At 44.3% G+C, this 22,832-nt stretch overlaps 2 protein-coding genes and 1 pseudogene across 2 annotated transcripts in view; 2 read left to right on the top strand and 1 right to left on the bottom strand.

Annotated features, from left to right (window-relative positions):
* LOC141121652 (uncharacterized) overlaps window positions 1–22,832 on the top strand; it is a 447,439-nt gene that overhangs the window by 248,932 nt on the left and 175,675 nt on the right. The window lies entirely within an intron of this gene.
* LOC141121729 (uncharacterized) overlaps window positions 1–22,832 on the bottom strand; it is a 373,994-nt gene that overhangs the window by 289,815 nt on the left and 61,347 nt on the right. The gene's annotated exons all lie outside the window — the stretch shown is intronic.
* The window catches only part of LOC141121721 (uncharacterized), a 44,842-nt pseudogene continuing 38,337 nt past the window's right edge, over window positions 16,328–22,832 (top strand).

The following is a 22,832-nucleotide window of genomic DNA, read 5'->3' as shown; positions in this document are numbered from 1 at the left end:
TAGCACTATCGTTAAGTCCCATATGGGGTATAGATGGTTGGTTTTAGCCCTTGAGGGCAGAAAAGAGAATGGTGGTGGGGGCGTCACTCTCTTTTATAGAATTATAATCGGGGCTTTTTTTCAGCAGGACTAGGGGGAACTCAGTTCCACCACCTCTGGCTCAGGTCTTCTGCTCCCTGCTCATCACTATCACCTGGTAACACTGAAGTCCAGCTTCTGCATTTACAAGTGATAGCTTATCCCCCAGTAGCTCCCACAGGTCAGATCTCCTGCGCAGATCCCACTAAGCGCCAGGCAGGGACAAGGGAGATACAGAACAGGTGCCCAGAGTTCAGTGCAGTCATGGGCAGGAGAGGGTACGTGGTAGGCTGCACCCTCTGTGGTCTCCATTTTTTCCCTGTTGACCAGTTGTTGATGCTCCTACTGCATGATCTCCCTTGCAAGTGACTGTAGTATAGTATAGTATGCTGGGAGGTACTACAGCCGGATAGGTGTTTCAGCTTAATATTGCAACAAAGGTAAGACATATGACAGATGGTGGAGCTTTTAAGGAGGGTGGAGAAGATGAGGGCAGTGGAGGGAGGGGTTTTATGCAGAGGGAAGAGCTACTTTTTGATGCCATTTGGCAGGTATGTGTGTGTGTGGCGGGCATGGTTGAGTTCCTGCACCTATTCTCTGAGAAAAAAAGCCCTGGTTATAATGGTACTGTGGGTTGGCTGGGGGTGGATCAAATAACCATGAGTATGCTGCCATGAAGGCAAATTGATTGCAGATTTAGTCATGTAGAACATCTGTTATATGGATACAAAGAACCCCAGCCGAGAGTAAAGGGTGGAAATGGCTCCTGATCCCCAGATTTGGCCAATTATGTCACCAATATAAATAGAATAAAACCCGCGCTATGTGTAACAACTCAAATACCTACAAAAATAACTTATACCGGACTGCTGCTGTAACAAAGGTAAGTATTCCCTTTATCAACTAGAAGAGCATTATGTGTCACAGCGCTGTCCTATTGTGTGTGCACATAAATCATCACAAATACACTAAAATATGTGGAGACATTCATATATAAAGTGCTAGGGGCTCAAATAATATTCTCTGCATATCTACTGCTTCCACTTTACACACTTTACTTCACTGATCTTATGGTTTTATCAATAAATGAAATAAACTGATCCATGTGCAAATTCATATACAACATAAAGTGCTTTGTGTTTAACCACTTCAATACCAGGCACTTACACCCCCTTCCTGCCCAAGCCAATTTTCAGCTTTCAGCGCTGTCGCTGTTTTTAATGACAATTGCGCGGTCATGCTACACTGTACCCAAACAGAATTTTTATCATGTTGTTCCCACAAATAGAGCTTTCTTTTGGTGGTATTTGATCACCTCTGCGTTTTTTTATTTGCTAAACAAATAAAAAAAGACAGAAAATTTTGAAAAAAAAAAGTTTATAAATAAGTAAGTTTTCTCCTTCACTGATGGGCACTGATAAGGCGGCACCGATGAGGTGGCACTGATAGACTGCACTGATGGGCACTGGTAGGTGGCACTGATGGGCACTCATGGGTGGCACTGATAGGTGGCACTGCTGGGCACTGATAGATGGCACTGATAGGCATCACTGATGGCACTGGCAGGCATTGGGGATGGGCACTGATTGGCATTTCCCTGGTGGTCCAGTGTGGTGGCAATCCCTGGTGGTCCTGCGCGGGCATCCAAGGGGGGACTGCGCTGATAAACAGACCCCCCCCCATCAGGAGAGCAGCCGATCTGCTCTCCTCTACTCGCGTATGTCAGACGCGAGTGAGGAAAAGCCGATCAACGGCTCTTCCTGTTTACATTGTGATCAGCTGTGATTGGATATGGCTGATCACGTGGTAAAGAGCCTCTGTCAGAGGCTCTTTACCGAGATTGGTGTGTCAGACTGACACACCACACCACCAATCACCGTGATGCTCGCCCCCACGGACACACGGCAGCTGTTACCCTATGGGACATCATATGACACCAAGTCAGGATAACTGAACCACCGCCTATAGCAGAATGTGGTTAAAATGCTGTTCCCTGCAGATTCACTGATTCTACTTTGCACCTACTTCTTTAATCTTATAATATGTGCTGCTACATTAAATAAACTAAAAATCTGTGCAAATTCATGTAATCATACAATATTTTGTACTCAATATAGTGTTCTCTGCAAGTCCACTGCTTCCACTTTGCATCTACTTCAATTAATGTATTTTTCTCAAAAAAATCCACCAATCAATGAAAAGTTGATAAGGTGTAAAGTTCCCGGTGCTCCAAACTGTGCCAGCTGTAGTGTAGCCACGCCTTCTTCCACCTCTTACAAACGTGATGGAGAGGGGGTGTTAGGAAAATTCATATATGTATATGTTACATAGTTTAGACCGGACGCATATTGTCCTCGTATTGGGTGTTTCAAGATTGCAACTAGGACTTGCTACTATACTCACCTTGTGTTTTTGTGCTTTGGTTAACCTACCACTAATGCCCCCAATACTACCCTCTGGAATATCTTCCGCGCTGGCTATCACTGTCTCTGGACCCTCCCCCCCATCGCCTAGTTTAAAAACCCCTCTAACTTTTTGGCCATCTTCATTCCCAGCAGAATGTTGTTATCCATGTTTTACTTACCTGGAGATTTATTAAGTAAAATGGCGGAAAAAAGGGTGAGCCGCACCCTAATGAGTTATTTGTGCTACGTGTCTTTTCTTTAATATAGGAACTTGCTTAAAGTATCGAAACTAGGAACAGCTTAGTGCCATTCCCTTATTTAGTAAAGTTTGTAAAGACCTTCTGTGATTGATAATAAAGTCTCTGTCACACAAAAACCACCGGTGGGTCTTAGCCAATAGAAGTATTAGTTTATGAACATATATAAGGAAGTCCCACATCCTGTATTCTGTGTGACTCTGCAGTTGAACCCTTTTGTGTCGACACATCTGAAATAAATTGTCTGCTTTTCAATACATCTGGAGTTTGACTGATCACAGGAGAAGAATACTCCTAACATTTTTGGTCCTTTGAGCCGGAACCAACGAGTGGATCCCGGGTCGGACGGTCCTGACCAAGACCTCGGTGAGTATCGGACCTCAAAGCTCACTGAGAACCAAAGACCCCCCCCCCCCACACACAACGTTAGTGGCATAAACAGGGGCTGATCAGTACCCACCATCTGGTTTCGCACCTATGTGATCCAGTCCTCCGGGATGTTTGAGAGGTAAGATCATTTAAATCATCCTTAATTCTTTTCTAAAGTCTCTTCTCCTCTTCTGGTACAAGGAGTAAGTGGAAAATTGGTGAGGGAATGATTGTCTGAGTATGTCACCATTGAGGAGCCAGAGACAGGGGTCAGGACCACAACCAGAGTGATCTTGTCTACTGTCTGCCCTGTAAATCTCTTGGGTAGATACCTAATGTCGGCCATGCACATGTCAGTCAGTGCACAAAATAATGGGTTTGCAGTCCAGGTAGGACAGGGACCCATGAACCCAATAGAAGAAACACATTAATATTACCCCTTAGGTGTATATGAAGGAGATGGTTGATACCGTTGACAAAATGATTAATTATGCTGAAACCGTGACGGAAGGTAGGACAGTAGATTTATAGGCACCAAATAGGGCTCACTGCACAATGTATCTTAAGAGAACACCAGGGCTTGATAGGTAAGATTTTTCTCAAAGAAGGAAGTTACCCTGCAATTAACCAACGTTTACTGGAGTGTTGAGGGATTTTGTGCGTCGGCATGTTGTATACCCCCCCGAGGAACAAGTTTTGTTTAGGGAAATCACCCCACATCTATCCCTGGCTAAACCCAAAAGCTGAGATTGGAGAGATGTGGGAGGGTTTGTGAGGGAATGCCAAGACCTAAGAGATTGGGCTCTTGTAGGCGTACCTGATCTATACAAAAGTAAGTCGACAGGTTATTTCTGTCACAAACCCTTAGGACACGAAACCATTACAACACCCTCGGCACACATGTGGGCTGCAGGAACTGAATGATACTTGACACAAGAGGGTCACCTGTTAGAGGGGGTCCCATGGAGACTGTGGACTGAAGGTCCAGCAGATGTGGGACTCAAAAGGAGTCCAACCAGTAACCATCACTCCAAAATCACACCACAGACCCCACCAAAGACAATACCCCCCTTAAGAAGGAAGCAGAAGAGGGTATAGCCCCTGTAATAGACAAACTTTTACAAGCAGGGGTGATTGTTCCGTGTCCTGACAGCCCCTGCAACATCCCTCTTTTCCTGTTAAGAAGGCTCCGCCTTCCACAGGCTGGAGAATGGTACAGGATTTACAAGCTGTTAACCAGGCAGTTATACCAAGAGCTCCTGTGGTACCAGATCCACACACACTATTGAATGATTTAGATCCAGGAAATTAATTATTTTCTGTGACTGATATCAGTAACGCCTTCTTTAGTATTCCGGAGCACCCTGACCATCATTTTTGGTTTGCCTTCACCTACCAGGGGAAAAAGGTATACCTTCACCAGGTTGCCCCAGGGCTATTGCAAGTCCCCTATCATCTTTTTACAGGCAATGTCCTCAAACTTGGCTCAATTTGTACCCCCAGGGGGAAGCCAGATCCTCCTCTATGTAGACGACATCCTGGTGGCGTCTCCCTCAGAGGAGGTTTGCAGGACTGACACAATAGCTCTGTTGTATTTCTTCCATGACCAAGGGCATAAGGTAAATAGAACTAAACTCCAGTTGTGGCAACAGCAGGTCAAATACTTGGGGTAAAATATATCAAAAGAAGGTTGGCACCTAGAAAAGGAGAGAATTCAAGCCCTCCTCCGGATACCAAAACCAAAGAAACAAATGATGTCCTTCCTGGGTATGACAAATTTTTGTAGAGCCTGGATTCCCGGTTATTCCATACTGACGGCCCCGTTGGTTCAGGCAATACATGGGAGCCCTATGGCCCCCCAGGATACTGTAGAATGGAATGAGGAGATGAAAAACGCTTTTACTGATCTGAAACAAGTTCTGTCTAGTTCATCAGTACTAGCTTTACCAAACTACGACAAAACCTTCGAACAAACAGTAGATTCAAGGGAAGGTCACATGACATCAGTACTTACACAGTCACATGGCGGGCGCCAGAGGCCGATTGCCTACTATTCTACAAAACTAGGCAGTGTAACTAGAGCACTTCCACCCTGTGTACAGGCAATGGTAGCTGCAGTTGAAGCAGTTAAGGCCTCAGCATCTATAGTGCTATATCACCCGCTGACACTCAAAGTACCACATGCATTGTCTGTTATCCTTTTACAACAAAAAATATCACATCTGAGCCCAGCATGACATCTTTCCTGTATGACAATACTGTTGAGACAACCTCACTTAACAATACAAAGGTGTACTGCATTAAAACCATCCACACTACTACCACTTCCTACTGATGGTCATAAACATGACTGCACTGCTGCCATCGCTGAAAAGGTACTGCCACAAAGTGATTTGAAAGATGTACCGTTACCTAACCCTGACCTGACACTTTTTGTTGATGGCTCCAGTAAGAAAAATCCAGATGGCACAAATGCAACTGGATATATGCAGTAGTGACACAGGATGAAATCTTAGAAGCTAGACCATTACCAAAACATTATTCAGCACAAGTAGCAGAACTCATAGCACTGACAAGAGCATGCATACTATCAAAAGGAAAATCTGTAACTACATACATTGACAGTCAAAATGCATTTTCAACAGTACATGCTTTTTGCACAACAATGGAAAAACAGGGGGATGGTCACCTCCAGTGGTAAGCCAATTTCACACACAAACTTCATTCTAGAACTTCTACATGCAATACAGTTACCAAAAGAGCTTGCAATCTGCAAATGTCAAGCACACACAAAACATACAGGCCCCATCTCGGAGGGAAATAAAAGGGCAGATGAAGCGGCCAAAATAGCGGCACAAGAAACACATCAAATAATGACAGAACAGGAAATCATAGAGATAGATCATACAGTCCTTACTGATATGCAGCAGAATGTATCCCCTGGGGAGAAACAATATTGGAAAACAAAAGGCTGCACAATAATAGATAACATTTAGCCTGGGTTCACACATGTGCGGTGCGAATTGAAGCTCAGGTTTCACGGGGAAGATAAAAATCAGTTGTTCAAAGGCTTCTCTGCGTTGAAGCTGCGGATCAGTGAGCAGTGGGAGGGAGAGGGGGAGGTGTAGTGAGGAGAAGGAGAAAATCCTTGTTCAGAACGCAATGCATCTGCGAATCAGATGCGTTCCCATAGGAGGTAATGGGCTTGTAATTCGCACCGCAATGCCAAAAAACGTACAGGTTTTTTGTGCAATGCGCAGTGCGAATGCAACGCACATATGTGAACCAGATATATTCAAATGAATGTATTTTAAAATGTCCTGCGAATTGGATGCGGTGTAAGCCGCGTCTAATTCGCATAGGTGTGAACGGGGGCTTACACATCACCTGAAGACAAACCGGTATTGCCAAAATCCCTATTTCGGTATGCAGCAGTATTGACACATGGAGTAACTCATGTGTGAAAAAGGGGGATGACTGAGATGTTATATAAGGTATGTACAGCCTATGGCTTCACAAACTCTCAAAAACTTTTTGTTCTTAATGCATTATATGTGCAAGACAATGCTCAGGGAGGCATAAGACCACGGAAAGGGAAGTTCCCCACACCGCAATATCCATTCCAACACATTTGCATAGATTTTATTGAATTAGACAAATGTGAAAGGAAAAAATAGTATCTGGTAATAATAGATGCCTTGACCAAATGGGTGGAGTTATACCTGACAGGAAGTGCAGATGCACAGACTGCGGCCAAGGCATTACTAAGAGATATAATTCCTAGATTTGGAATCCCTGAAAAGATCTACAGTGATAATGGACCCCATTTTGTAAATAAAACTATACAACATTTGACAGAAGTGATGGGTATCCAAGTAAAAAACCATTGCGCCTACCCCCCCCCCCCCCAAATCAGCTGGATTGGTGGAGAGACACAATGAAATCCTAAAAAATAAGCTGAGAAAAGCTATGGAAGAAACAGGTAAAAATTGGATGTACTGCTTACCATTGCCTGTGACTAGTATGCATATTACACCCACAAAAGAAGGTTTGAGCCCATTTGAAATGATACATGGAAGGGCATATAGAATATCCTTACTACCAAATGAAACACCAGCTGAAAAATCTGAACGTACTCTAGCAGAATATATGTCTAACCTGTTGAAACAGAAACAAATTAATGAAGCCTCTTGTGTTCCAGAAGGTCCAATTTAAAGCGGAGCTCCACCCGATTTTTCTACACTAACTGCAGCTGATTACCGCAATGTCCTAATGACAAAACGACACTTTTTTTTTTTTGCAGGCTTTACCTTTCTTGTTGAAGCTCTTTTTGTTTTTTGCAGGAAGCACAGGCTGCGGTTAGGGGCGTGTCTAGAGCGGCTAATTACTCACTTCCTGTAAGCCACACTGGCTCCTGGGAGCTTGTGTCATTGTTCCCAGGAGTCAGTGCGACGGCCTGTTCCAAGAGTCATCGAGAGATTTCCATAGTGGCAGTGACGTCAGCTGTTGAAGGCGCTCCGATTTCGGTCTAATGCGCATGCACGAGATCTGAAAAGAACGGGCGGTGCATGCTGGTCGATCAGCAGCACCGTATCCCGGAAGAGGATGCCTGTGGGCTTCACGTGCCCACAGGCAAGATGACAACCATCTAGATTTCATTATCAAAGTTCATTTATTAAGCCAAAACAAACAGCAATGTCACTGAAAAACGGAACAGATGAGTTCCCTATTGCTATATAGTAATCAATGTCATTTGGCCAAAAAAAAAAATTTATCAGAGAGAGTGGAACCCCGCTTTAAGGAGAAGAGAAAATCCATATTGGAGGCTGGCTCCTGGTAAAAGTAATAAAAAGAAAACATTGGCACTCACCCAAGTGGGGGAGGCCATATCAGGTTCTTCTCACCCCCCCCCCCCCCCAGGGCTATAAGGATTGCAGAGAGGTCTACCTGGATTCACCAGTCCCATTGTAAAAAAGTTTTACAGGCAGAGCAGGGCCAGTTGGCTATAGAGAACCAGCAAGTCCGGCTGCAAAGAGAGGTCTCACACAAGGTGGGACTTGTCTCAAACCGGCGAAGAAATTCCCTACCCTATCCCCTGGAGCTCTGTGGCTAGTCAGGATGGAAGGGATAGCGATCATCCTTGGGTTACTGGCGACTCTAGGAGAGGCATCCATAAGAGGGAGTGTACGTTATGGAAGAGCAGAGGAACCTTTGGATTGGGAAAGCACAGGAAAACCATTGAATCTAACCTTTATAGAGGGAATAACTAGCACTATACTGGTAGACTTCTGTCAGATTGCAGATTGTGGGGATACAACTGGGGCTAGGGGACTTCTATGGGCAGATAAATACATTTGCTGGCTCTGGAATAGGGCAGGATGTCAAGCATGGGATCAGGCCCTGTGGACCACAGCGCATCAAGATTGGGGTTAATAATCTACCGGGGTCTAAAAAGAGTGGAATGAAGGAAAGACTCACAATTACAAAAGCGGCCAACTCCCCCTACACACATAGTAAGAACTGTAAACAATTATTGATAACATTTAAGGAGTCGAGGAAGGAAGATCAGCGGTTGTACTCTGGGAGCATGGGTGTCAGGAACTGACCCCTCAGGCAAATTTTTCCTCAAAGTGTTACCACCTAATGAAACTAGACAACAAGAGAAGGTAGACACGAGGGAAAAAAAGGAGGGCCACACTAAAATAGAAATTTTGAGTAAAACCGTGAGATTCACTAACTTAACTATAGAGGATGCCATAGCCCTAGAGACAGGATAAAAAATGAGTGGCTAGAATGGTTGAGATATACAGTTAAAACCCTAAAAAGAGAAAATTGTCTGTGCAGGAGCTAGGACCCATTTGGAAACAGTCCATTTTCCTTTGAATAATAGCACAGGTCCAGAAGGTTTGAAATGTATGTTGCAGTTGTATAATAAGAGCTATAAACCTGAAGCAAATTCTACCTGTCACACGTTGAGTTTGTTGTTTCCCCTAGTACAGAGACCTCAGATACCTCCAGCAGTTACTGCATATCCGGGCAACTTTACTTGTTTTGCACTTCCAGGGAACGATAGTGGGGTAGATCTTGGGTCACTGACTGATGACTACTGTGTGGTGGGGATTAACAAGAGCAAGGGTGACTGGGTAGAGCATGACACTCAGAGAGCTGATGTCCGGTGGATGTGTGGGGATAAGAAATTGCGAGCTAGGGTACCGGCCAATACCCGAGGGGATTGTGCCATGGTGCAACTTGCTATGCCCCTGAAAATCATGTCAGAATACCCGTGGACTAAAAGTCGCCAACGACATAGACGGGACACCTTTCCCAAAGGGTCATTTGACTTTCAGATCTACATAGATGAGATTGGGGTTCCGCGTGGAGTGCCGGATGAGTTTAAGGCTAGGAACCAAGTGGCAGCTGGATTTGAGTCTCTTTTCTGGTGGGTGACTATAAATAAGAATGTTGATTGGATTAACTATATATATTATAACCAACAGCGATTTGTGAACTATACCAGGGACGCAGTGAAGGGTCCCGCAGATCAGCTAGCTCCCACATCTCTAATGGCATGGCAAAACCTTATAGCCCTAGATATGATATTAGCTGAGAGAGGGGAAGTATGTAAAATGTTTGGTAGCATGTGTTGCACTTTCATTCCTAACAATACAGCTCCTGGGAGGACTGTGACCAGAGCCCTAGAAGCATTGACTGCTCTATCAAATGAATTAGCAGAAAACTCAGGTATTAATGAACCATTCACAAACTGGCTTGAAGGTTGGTTCGGTAAATGGACTGGACTTATGACCTCATGTTTGAGCTCTATTTTCGTGGCTTTAGCCATCTTGGTGACTTGTGGATGCTGCTGCATTCCCTGTATTCGAGGACTTTCACAAAAATTGATTGAAACCGCAGTCACAAGAACAATGTATCAAGCCTTTCCTGCCTCTGAGGAGACCTGTGTGCACATTGAAGTTCAACTTAATGACATACAGTCCGAAAGTGCATAAAACACAGGGACTATCAGCGAAATGTGTTGAGGTAAAATAGCCACACAAGAGGAGAGAATGTTGGAAAAGTTTTAATGGTTTATTGTGTGACTATACGAAGTAATCTAAAATGGAGACCAATTTTTACAATGGCTTCTAAGGACACGTTGCTTTAACTTGTTTTTTTTTTGTCTATTGTTTCAACTAACTGCCTAAGGCCAGAAAACCATAAGCTTAGCTATATAAGGGAATAGATTGTAAAAAGACACTGTATTGGCATTAAAGCTGTTATGCGTCATGAGCCACCAGTGAACTTTTAGCCAATAATATTCTTTCTGTTGGTCTTATAAAAGAAAGTTACATCCTGTATTCTATGTGACTTCTGCTATTTTCCTCAGCATGTAAGAGCTAACCCTGTTGTGTCGACACAATTGAAATAAATTGTCTGCTTTGCAATACATCTGGAGTTTGACTGATCACAGGAGAAGAATATTCCTAACAGAAGAGTACAGGAATCCCACATCAATCCCAGCCAGTAAACAGTCTTCTGGTACCTCAAGGGAAAACAGTTTCCGAAGGATGTCGGAAGAATCTTGTATGAAGGAAGGCAGTTTCCTATTTAGATGTTTAATCCTTTTGTTTATGTACTTCCTAATTCTTTCCAGTGGGCCTCCCACCCCAGACACTATCGGTCTTCCCGGTGGTTTTTCCAATTTTTTGTGAAGCTTAGGGGTAACATAGGATGTAGGTATATTACAATTCTCCACCTTAAGAAACTCCTTATTTGTAAGGAGTCCTACTTCATGCGCCCAGGTCAAATGATAGTTTCCTTCTCTAACCAGGTCAGGGAACGGATTGCTAGGCCACCTTTCATAACAACTGGGATCATTTGGTTGCCTGAATACTTCCTCCAGATATCTCCTCCAGAGATTACTCTTGTTGCATGATGAGAACCCCAGTCCCCTACCCAATACAGATACAAATAAGTGATCCAGACTAATGCCCCATACACACAGTCGGACATTGATCGGACATTCCGACAACAAAATCCATGGATTTTTTCCGACGGATGTTGGCTCAAACTTGTCTTGCATACACACGGTCACACAAAGTTGTCGGGAAATCCGATCATTCTGAACGCGGTGACGTAAAACACGTACGTCGGGACTATAAACGGGGCAGTGGCCAATAGCTTTCATCTCTTTATTTATTCTGAGCATGCGTGGCACTTTGTACATCGGATTTGTGTACACACGATCGGAAACGGATTTTGTTGTTGGAAAATTTTATAGCCTGCTCTCAAACTTTGTGTGTCGGAAAATCCGATGGAAAATGTGTGATGGAGCCCACACACGGTCGGAATTTCCGACAACAAGGTCCTATCACACATTTTCCGTCTGAAAATCCGACCGTGTGTACGGGGCATAAGTGTGTGCCCTGTTAAATTAATAACATTCTTATCTGTCTTCTCTGAGTCCTGGTTATTACCCTGTTCTCCTGCGAAGTAGAGCCCCCCATCTTGGGTTGGCTCTGATCCTGTACTTGTGTTCCTATTCTTCTTTCTATTCCTCCTACGTCTACTCTTCCTTCTATTATCCACCTGGAAGTATCTTTGTTTATTTTGTCCGGGGACTTCTCTAAAAAAGTAACTGATTTATGAGATTGGGAATTTCCTTCCCCCATCTCACTGGCTTACCACTCATCTCTGCCAGACCTCCCAGCCATTGTTATCCGTATGCTCCCTAGGAATGTTTATCCTTGCTGGTATAACTGTCATATACCTGGTCTCCTACACATCCCTTCATGGACCATCTAATCAGTTACTAGTCAATTGACTGCCATGTGCAAGGCTCCTTCATACACCCTTTGTTACCAGTGCAGCAGCTGGACACTGATTCTTTGATATTTGAGCTCCCATTGTAGCCGTTTTGGTTTTCCTTTCTGCCATTGACTGACCCCTTTGACTGACTAGTTTGTGTTTTCATGTATGTAGCCCCATTTGGGCAGGTATGCATCTCTGTCCCACTTAGTGCTGGTGCCTCATTCGTCCACTGTGGCTTTAAGGTGGAGCTCCGCACCTAGTGAAACGAGTGTTACCTCTGTTTTCTGGTGGGGTGGTTCAGGGTGCCTTGGTGTGGGGGAGGCTTTTGTTTAGGGAAGGGTGGGCTCAGCTCCGCTCTGGGACTGTAGCCTTCCCTTTTTGTAAGGGTGGTCCATAGTTCCAGTCTGGGAGGGGTTAATAGGGGGACTCAGGTGGTTGCTAGGATTATATGGGGATAGTTAGGGTATTTATGCTGTTGAACTTGAGCCCATTGCTCAATAAATGTGTAGTTTACTCATTTTGGTGTGTAGTGCCTTTTTGTTTTTTATTTTTCATATTCGATAGCAGTTATCTGTAGATAAAAAAACCCCTCATTTATAGGGTGAGTACTACCTTCTTCTATTAGTGGGATTCCCATTTTTTCTTTTTTGGTACATGTAATCATTATGTTTGGATGATCTCACCAGTCAGGAGCCTTTCCTGTCATCCAACATGATTCTGAGGATTGTTCTATCCTTCCAAACAAATGTATGAAATCATGGATGAGTCCTCCTTCTATGTGATCTAGAAGATCTTAAAATCACAATGCCTTTATGGATGAAGTGGATGATCTGGAGTATATATTATTTATTGCTTTACAGCATTTTTCATTCATGGATTAATTATTTAACCTGTATAAGCATTCAAAGAATTACTATTACTTTGAGAGATCTCCACCACCATTCCTTTGTGAACATTACATCCTTGGAATTTATGTTTAACATCTTCATTATGAGTGGGTTGATATACATTTTTATGCTTTCTGGTATACGTTTAGCATTATCTGTTTTATACCGTTCAATGAATAAAAATGTTGTGACTTAATATGAGACAACGACTGCGAGAGAGAGAGAGAGAGAGAGAGAGAGAGAGAGAGAGAGAGAGATTGATTATGGGGCTCTCTTGAGTGATATGAGGGTGTCTCTCTGCTGGATATGGACCGGCTGAAAGAATCTGCAAGTGCCTCTGTGTTTACTTTGGTTAAGAGTTGGATATTTCTAATGTGTTGTGCATTTTACTACATTGCTTTTTATTAACACATTTTATACAAATTACTTGTATAGCCCCCAAAGTATACCTGTTCTCTAAAGGGGGCAGTTCTATGAGGGGTGGAGACACGGGGCGGTTCTAGGGGTGGGTAGGAGCCGGAGACAGGTGTGGCCTAGGGAAGGGGGGGTGAGTTCCTGCACCTTTTCTCCGAGAAAAAAAAGCCCTGATCAGGAGCAATTATGATATAGGTATGTCTGTAATGAAATATATGTAGCGCCCACCACCTTTAGGTGGGTGCTAGTTAGTTAGGATAAGTGATAGTTAAAGTTGCCAGAGTTTTACCCTGTTGGTGTAAGCTGGTTGGGAGATTTGGTAGAATAGAGGAGGGTGTGGCCACCTACACTCTGCCCTTCAAGATTTCCATCACTTTCCCTGCAATGTTCTGGAAGGCGGGTGGACTGAAGCAGCAGAGTGGCAGGTAGTTTTTGGAGACCGCTCTGAGCCAATCATTGTTTTGCTTGGGCAGAGGCGGGACCGTTATAAAAAACTAAGGTCACATGTTTCCTGGGGTGGGGTTTTTTTTTTTTGTGTTGTTGTCGTTGGTAGTTGGAGATGGGATTTGGATCCAGAGAGGCTGCAGAAATGTGACCCGCAGGGGGTCCAGGATTGAAGGCCTGGGGGTATAATGCTCTCAGTGCTGGATAGCAGAACTTGAACCTGAAGGCCTGGGGGGTTCAGAGACTTCAGTGCTGGATGGTTCATCACCTTAAGTCACCGAAAGAAACTCCGGGAGCAATGGGCCAGACGTCACCGGCTGGGATGGTTCTGGACATGCGGAGCGGGAAGTAGCTGCCAACAGGATGGAGTAGATCGGGGTGCGCCCGGACTTTTCCTGAACTGACCCGGTAGGATTGCAGGAGTCAAGACAGGCAGGTGAGACCTGGTACTTCCAGCATCCATAAACCAAGGTGTTTTTCAGAGAAGCACTGGTCAGTTCATTAAGGGAAAAGGATATAACTACTGATAAAGGAACCGAAGATAAAAAGGCAGCTCATACTTCCTGAAGCCATAGACTGTAAATAATATTACTATAATGTTCTTTTATACCAAGCAGCAAGGAAAAGAATAAAGTTTTATGTTCAAATGTTACTGGACTGTCTGCTGATGTGATTTTTGTGCAGGGGAGGAAAACGGAGGGACACTAACAGAAAGGTATGAACTAACAGCAGCTCCCAAGGGAGTAGTGCGCTACATATAAATGCCAAATATTATAGTAACTAAAATAACAGGATTATTGTTATTTTAGTTACAACGTGTGTAGAGCTTTTTATCGATGCATAGTGACAGCTACCATGTGTCTACTATGAGACTACCTTGAAGAATTTCAAATCAATTTTATATCATGTGTGCAATCAGTCATGTCTATATGCAAGTTTGGGTTACATTTAATACATTTTAATATATATCATGTACTATGTAGGAACACTTATGTGTGTGCATAGTTGCCAACATTGAAAAAAAAATATGTGGGACACTTTTTTGGCTGTAGGCGGAGCCGTACAATAATTAGGGGGCGGGGCATTCATTTGTAGGCGTGGCTTAGAAAAGCGGGCCGCGTCGAAAATGGGCGTGGCTTACGTGAAAAGTGGGCGTGGTTGTTGTGGAAAAGTGGGCGTGGTTGTTGTGGAAAGTGGGCATGGCTTACGTGAAAGTGGACGTGGCTTAAATGGGCGTGGCTCAATAGGGTGTGGTTAGAGTCTGAGATGAATGAGGGATGGAGAGGGAAAGGGGGAGAAGGAAAGGGGGAGAGGGAAATGACGGGACAGCAGCCCCAGATCCTACACAATAGAAATATATGTATTCTAGAAAGTTTAACAATCAGCAGATAAAGATACTCCTAACGCCTGGTGTTAACGCTTCAATCATCCCGGCACCATGGTTATTATGGTGTCAGAATGATTGAAGCGCATTATTTCTATTATTACATTGTAATATAAAAATGAAATCATTCAACTCACCATAATGCCGAATCAGTGGGATCCCTGAGCGTGTCACTAGCCACGTCGCCTGCCACCAGCAGAGTCTGTCCTTGCATCAGGTGCCCCCGCCAGAGTCTGTCCTTGCATCAGGTGCCCCCGCCAGAGTCTGTATAGACCCCCTCAGTGCAGATCCCCTCCATCAGTGCAGACCCCCCTCAGTGCAGCCCCCCCTCTATTATTGCAGCCCCCCCTCAGTGCAGCCCCCCCTCTATTAGTGCAGCCCCCCCTCTATTAGTGCAGCCCCCCTCAGTGCAGACCCCCTCTATTCGTGCAGACCCCCCCTCAGTGCAGCCCCCCTCAGTTAGTGCAGCCCCCCCTCAGTGCAGCCCCCCCTCAGTTAGTGCAGCCCCCCTCAGTTAGTGCAGCCCCCCCCTGTTAGTGCAGCCCCCCCTCAATGCAGCCCGGCCCCCGCTCAGTGCAGGAGCGGCCGGTGTTCTGCCAAGAAAGTTCCACTCGGCAATGGAGGACCCCCTGTACTGCGCAGGCGCAGCGCTTGCGCAGTACGGGGCTGGGAGCTTTCAGCAAGACACGGCGACGACGACGTGTCTTCTGCTCGCTTCAGTGGAGAGGGGAGGGGCCGTGCAGCTAAAGAAGGCGCTTCATTGGCTGCATGGATCGAGCCCCCTTCCCCTCTTCACTGAACACTAGAGGAAGAGAGAGCGGCGGCGCTGGCCGCCATTTTGCTGGAGCCCGCTGCTCCAAAAAAAAAAAAAAAAAAAACCAACATTCACGATTTTCCTTATGGAAAATCCCGATTCGGGACACTCTCCAATCGGGACGAGGGTCCCAAAATAGGGATTGTCCCGGGAAAATCGGGACTGTTGGCAACTTTGTGTGTGTGTGTATATATGTATTTATTTTATGTTATTTATTACGTGTCATTTACTGTCCCACATGCATCCATGTGCGCCATTAAATGACATATACTAATTGATTCATTTGGTTCTGGTGGTGTACTTCACACAAAGTTCCAACATTTGGCTTCCCCCCTTTCTCTTCTGTTTTTATACCTTTGTTTTTAACTTAGCCCTGTAAAATGCATATACAGCAATGGTTATTATGAGAGGTTTCCTGGTGCTGCAGTTCCTCTGAACTCCACAAGATGGTGATCTTACTTCTACCCAGACAGGAAGTCTCTATGGAATACAGACAGGAAGTGATGTCAGGTACAGCAGGACGTGATCAATAATAAATACGAAGGTGACATTGTTGGAAGTGGCAGTAGAGGAGGTAATAAGATCTTATTTTCTATTTACACCCAGTAACCCCCCGTCATGTCCGTCCTCTTCCTCCATAGTCACTGTGATGTCTTTTATCTCCAGCAGATGATGATACACACATATATAGTGTGGAAACCTAGATTAACTCCTTCAGGGGCAGAACATTTCCCCACTTACGGGGCCGGAACATTCTCTTCATTTTGGAGATAAATTCTAGTAATATGGTCCTCTATACAAACAGCACTGACAATAAATAGAGAAGACAATGACCATCCTGACCATACATGGCCTACAAAGGACAATTATTACACTACACAGGCAGACAATGAGCAATCATTACAATATGCAGCCAACACAATGATGGAGTGCAGGGGTCAGGAGTATGGAGCATAGAGCCCCTTACATTGCTGGTCAGGAGGAAGAAAACATTCCCCAGCCTGCCATGAAGAAGATGTTCCATCATTGGTGTCAGAGGGGGGAAATACTGAGGGTTCTGAGGGAAGTAGAGGAGCTGAGGGGTCTCTGAGAAGGTAGTGGGAGTAATGGACTCCGGGAGCCTCTGAGGGTTTACTGTATCTGAAGGACTCTGGGACCTCTGAGGAGGAAGTGTATCTGAAGGACTTTGGGGGGCCTCTTAGGAGATAGTAGGGCTAAACAACTCTGAGAGGTTAGTGGGGCTGAAGGGCTGTGGGGGCCTCTGAATGTGGTAGTCAGACTGCAAGGCTCTGAGGTAAGAGGAGGTTTAGGGCTCATAGGGGCTGTGGGTCGCTTTACCACTGACTCCCGGGCGCTGGCTGTGTAAAAGTGCCCTTAGCCACCAAGAGAGCAAACATCTCCCTCTTCTGTCCTCCTACCCACACTGGGCTGCCATTGGAGGGAAGAGAACAGACTCTTCCCCACAGTACTCTACCAGCAGCATCCTCCTGCTATCCAATCCAATCTTTGCTGGGGGGAACGTTGCTGGGATTTTTTTCCTTTAGTGAGTCTTTCTCTAAGTGACTCTTTATACAAGTCATATGCACTTTAATATGAGAGATAGTATGGGAGAAGAGTGGCGCTGCCCTAAGAATGTTTATTGGTAAATAAATTACAGCCTTTATTCGTTACCGTAAGTGCTTATGAAGACTGTCTCCTTAATTGTACCTAAGTGTGGTCATGTCTCGACCAATAACCTTGTGTGTGTGAATCCCAAATGATAAACCAAAAATAAGTGAAAAAATTAAGAATTGAAATCTTCTTACCCTATTATCAGAAAGTGCTGGTAAATATAAATTACCATAGATAATGTGAAAAAGACATTAATACTTATTTAAAAATAAATAAACTAAAATAAATTAACGTTGACCCCAAAGTTCAAAAGTATTGTGACACTAAAACATCTTATAAAGTGCAGTATAAAAGGTGTTGCTTATGATCAAATTGGCATGAATAATGTGAATATGGAACAAGTTGCTTTTAAAAATTAGATAAATTAACAAATTACCCCAAGGTTCAAAAGTATTGTGACACTATAGCTTTCTTTAGAGTGTAAAAATATTCTTTTAGGTTTTACACTGCTTTGTAGTGTCTTACCTAAGTTAAATGCTGATCTTATCTTTACAACTCTGCCCTCTTGCTAGTCTAACTTGTGAAAGGTTTGCTCTGATTTTTAGCCATCCTTATATTAACTCATGATTAATTAATAACAAACAATCACCCCCACCCTTAACAGTATTAAACTGGAGCACCCTTATAGGGTCAGCACGTTGCTGGAGGGGGGGGGGGGCGTTCCTGAGGTTCTTTGCTTTAGTGATTCTTTCCCTAAGTGATTCTTTATACAAGTGATTTGCACTTCAAGCTCTGCACTTCAGTGATTGCACAAAGAGAACATACATAGCAAACTGCACTGAAAAGCACCAAACAGACTGCAGATGACCCTCTCTCTTTATTCCTCTGTCCTTCTACTCTGTAACATGCACTCTCTACCACTCCTTCTGGCAGTTGTTTCCTCTTTCCTTAATTTCTCTTTCCTTCACCCCTCTCCACCCCACAGCTTATATATATATCACCCTCCTTTCTGACCCCTCCCTATTACTGCACTCACCAACTTCTGCTACGTCTACACCTACATGCTGATAAAACCTCCAGGACGCTGGGGCATGTTCCTTCATATAAATCACACTCCCACATGATCTCTCTCACCCTTCTGCTTCTCCTAACCTCTGGTGACATATCTCCAATGGAGCTGGTCCTCCATCATTTAACTTTGCCCAATGCTCCCATCACCTACACCCTCAGGCAGCAGACTCAATCAACAGAACTTGGTTTCCATTCCTCTTCTTCTCAAAACAGCCTCCTCTTCTCCTGCACCATCTGGAATGCCCGCTCTGTCTGTAACAAACTCACCTCCCTCCACTACCTCTTTATCACAAATTTCCTTTACCTACTTCCCATTCCCGAAACCTGGCTTCATGAATCCGACACTGCTTCTCCCGCTTCAATCTCCCATGGTGGCCTTCTCTGGACTCACTCCCCCAGACCCAGTGGACAGAAGGGAGGCAGAGTGGGAACCCTTCTAGCCCCAGTGGCGGCCCGTCCATAGGCGGCGCATGGGCGCCGCCCCCCCCAGTCAAAAAATAAATAAAAAATGTCCCTTTAAAAAAAAAAAAGTTCCTTTAAGAAGTGCACTGTGTTCCGGGCGGGCGCCGGACACGGTGCACTATGGAAGCGTCATGCCAATGCAATCCCATGATTGCAGGCAAGACGCTTCATTTGCGGGGTTTTTTGATGCCCTGTGGCGTTGTGCAGTGCGCCTCTAGATGCTGATTGGGGCATTCTCCTTCATGTCTTCATTTCTGGGCGGTGCTGTAACTGGGCGGCGTGTCACTTCCTGTTTCGGCTCGTGTGAATGGAGAAGCAAGGTAAGGTAATGTGTTACTAGTAACAGCCTTTAATTGTCTGTCCACCGTGTTATACTCTTCTTAGTCTGTGATCGGAGGGTGGAGGGAGCCGTGCTTCACCTCTGCCCTGCCTGGAATCAACCTCTGCTCCAGCCCTTCACCCGACAATTTGCTGGAGCCTTCATCACACATCTCCTGTATGTGTATATCACGGGGGCTCCCAGCACTGCGTCCTACAGTCATGCTGTACATTCTATCATCTCATCTCTCTCTCTCTCTCTCTATTCTATCTGTATAACTGCATATCTCTCTCTATCTAAGTATCTATCTACCTGTATATCTATCTGTATAACTGTAAATCTATCTATATAACTGTATATCTATCTATCTGTATATCTATCTGTATAACTGTAAATCTATCTATATAACTGTATATCTATCTATCTGTATATCTATCTATCTGTATATCTGTATGTCTGTCTGTCTGTATATCTATCTATCTGTATATCTATCTATATAACTGTATATCTATCTGTATATCTTTCTATCTGTCTATCTATCTATCTATCTATCTATCTATCTATCTATCTATCTATCTATCTATCTATCTATCTATCTATCTATCTATCTATCTGTATATCTTTCTATCTGTCTGTCTATCTGTCCCATCACGGGCGAGTGAAGTGGGGGGGGGGTTGGTTGAGATTTTGTTTGCGCCCCCCTAAAAAAATGGAGCACCAGCCGCCACTGTGCAGCACCTATCAGGAACTTCACCCACCTCCCTCTCTGACACTCTCCTCCTCAGAGGCACATTGTATTTGTCTATTTTCTCCCATTTCTCTGTTGTGAAATCCCCACAATCATTCTGAGTGACTTCAACATCCCTGTTAATGCTAATACTTCTGCTACTTCTAAACTTCTCAGTCTAACCTCTTCATTTGACCTGAAGCAATGAATACAGGTTTCTACTCACTCTGATGGTAACGCCCTTGACCTTGTATTCTCCTATCTATGAACTCCATGCAACCTCACCAACAATATGTAGTGCATTTTATATGTGTGTGTATAATATATGTATGTATGCATATACTGTACGTACACCTACAGTACTGAGATATTGACCAGGCCAGAATTTGTCAGAATTGGGACAGATGGTGACTCTGTGCTATGTTAGTTTATGACTGCAGTTGTCCATAGCTAGGGGGTCATCGTCTGTTACTCAGAAGGCAGAACAAAGGGACAGATAATGACTCTGTGCTATGTTAATGTTAATAAAAGACCACCTCAAGGGTCAAACCAAGTGGTAGTTTTATGACTGCAGCTGTTCCCACCTTAGGGTCATTATCTGTCACTCTGAAGGACAGAATCAGATCAAAGGCCTAACAGAATTGGCCAATCAAATTGCTTGTTTTTATGATCCATGGGAAGAAAATATGTATAAGAGGGAAGGCCCTGTTTGGCTAAAATGTGACAGGAGAAACTGGGTTCTCTGAAGGTGTCTGAATGTTGCATGAATATCCTGTCATCTACCTTGTCTATACCTCTGTTGGATTTGGTTACCTGTTGAGTCAATAAATGCATTCTCTGGAAGAACCAATTGCTACGGGAAATGACTCACATTATAATAATAATAATTCATTAATAATCATCATCCCACTACTACATCACTACACAATCCTCTCCCACTCTCTGATCAGCACCTTATTAGTTTCGCTCTCTCCCTGTCTTCCACCTTCTCTCCCTCAAACCGCCTAACAGTTACCCCCTAGAAACCTTCGCCACCTCAACCCTACTCTTCTCTGCTACTGACCACCTCTATTACAAAATCTCATCTCTGTCTTGCCCCAACCTAGCCACTTCTGTCTACAACAGGCCCCGACCCTTACAGACATCTCAAAAAACATAGCAGCGCTCTTTAGCACCTGAGGCAAAAGACTAAATCCAAAAAAGACTTCAACTAATATAAATCTGCCCTCCAAAAATACAATTCCTGCCTCCTCACTGCCAAGCAGACCTATTTTATCACTTTCATTAACACCTTCTCATCCAGTCCCTGTCAACTCTTCTTTACCTTTAACTCTCTTCTTCGTCTTCCACTGCCTCCACCTACTAAATCACTCACTGCCCAGGACAGTGATCGCCAATCACTTCAAAAATAAGATTGATTCAAATTGTGAGAAGATCTCCAATGCCCATATGCATCCCTATTTAACACACCATGTCCACAGGTACAGTCATTACTTCCCTCATTCAACCCTGCTACTATAGATGAGGTTGCTAATCTTTTTTCCAAAGCCCACCTAACAACCTACTCTCTGGACCCTGCTACCTCACTAATGCTAAGTTCACACTCTGGCTCCATTCTACACTCTCTAACCCACATCTTCAATCTCTCCTTCTGGCATCTTCCCCAACATGCGCTAGTCACCTACATCCTTAAAAAGCCCTCACTGGACCCCACTAATCTTAACAACCTATCTGCTTACTCCACCTTTCCTCCAAACTCCTTGAACGTTTGGTCTACAACTGACTAGGTGACCATCTGACTGAGAACAAACTTCTTGACCCCCTTCAGTCTAGATTTCACCCTCAACACTGCACAGAAACTCTCCTTACAGAGAAAGCTAAAACCAATGGAAACAATTCTGTACTCCTACTCCTGGACCTCTCTGCTGCCTTTGATACGGTGGACCACCCCCTTCTCCTCAAAAAACTCCACTCCTTTGATCTCCATGACTGTACTTTTCACTGGTTCTCATCCTACCTATCCCACCGCACCTTCAGTGTCACTTACAATTCTACCCCCTCTTCTCTTCCTTTCTCTGTTGGGGTTTCCCAAGGGTCTGTTCTTGGACCTCTCCTATTCTCAGTCTACACCCTTCTCCCTGGGTCAGTTGATTGCCTCCCATGGCTTTCAATATCATTTCTACACTGATGACACTCACATCTATCTCTCAACCTCTTAGCTCACAGCATCAGTCTGCTCACGCATCACCAATTTACTAACAGACATATTAGTCTCATGGCCACACCACTTCCTCAAACTCAACCTATCCAAAATTGAGCTCATAATATTTCCTCCCCCATGTTCCTCTTCCCCTGATTTCTCTGTCAAAATCAACGGCACACCTATAAACCTGTCCCCGCATGCCTAGGTCCCATATCCATTGACTGGAGTGTCCACAGCTTGCCGCGTCAACCTCTGCAACATTTATAAGAAACGCCCCTTTCTAACCAATGACACCACAAAGCTTCTAATTCACTCCCTAGTCACCTGCAACTCCCTCCTCATTGGCTTAACCTTACATAGGTCATCCCCCCTTCAGTCCATCATGAATGCTGCTGCCGGACTCATCCACCTTACAAACTGCTCAGTGTCTCCTACCCCTCTCTGTCAATCCCTGCACTGGCTTCCGCTCACCCAACGAGTTAAATTCAAACTACTAACAATAACTTACAAAGCCATCCATAACTCAACTCCCACCTATATCACTAACCTAGTCTCAAAATACCAACCAAATTGTTCTCT

This window comes from Aquarana catesbeiana, unplaced genomic scaffold, assembly GCF_042186555.1.
Source record: "Aquarana catesbeiana isolate 2022-GZ unplaced genomic scaffold, ASM4218655v1 unanchor228, whole genome shotgun sequence".
Taxonomy (NCBI): Eukaryota; Metazoa; Chordata; class Amphibia; order Anura; family Ranidae; genus Aquarana; species Aquarana catesbeiana.
This window is presented reverse-complemented; position numbering and strand designations above follow the sequence as displayed.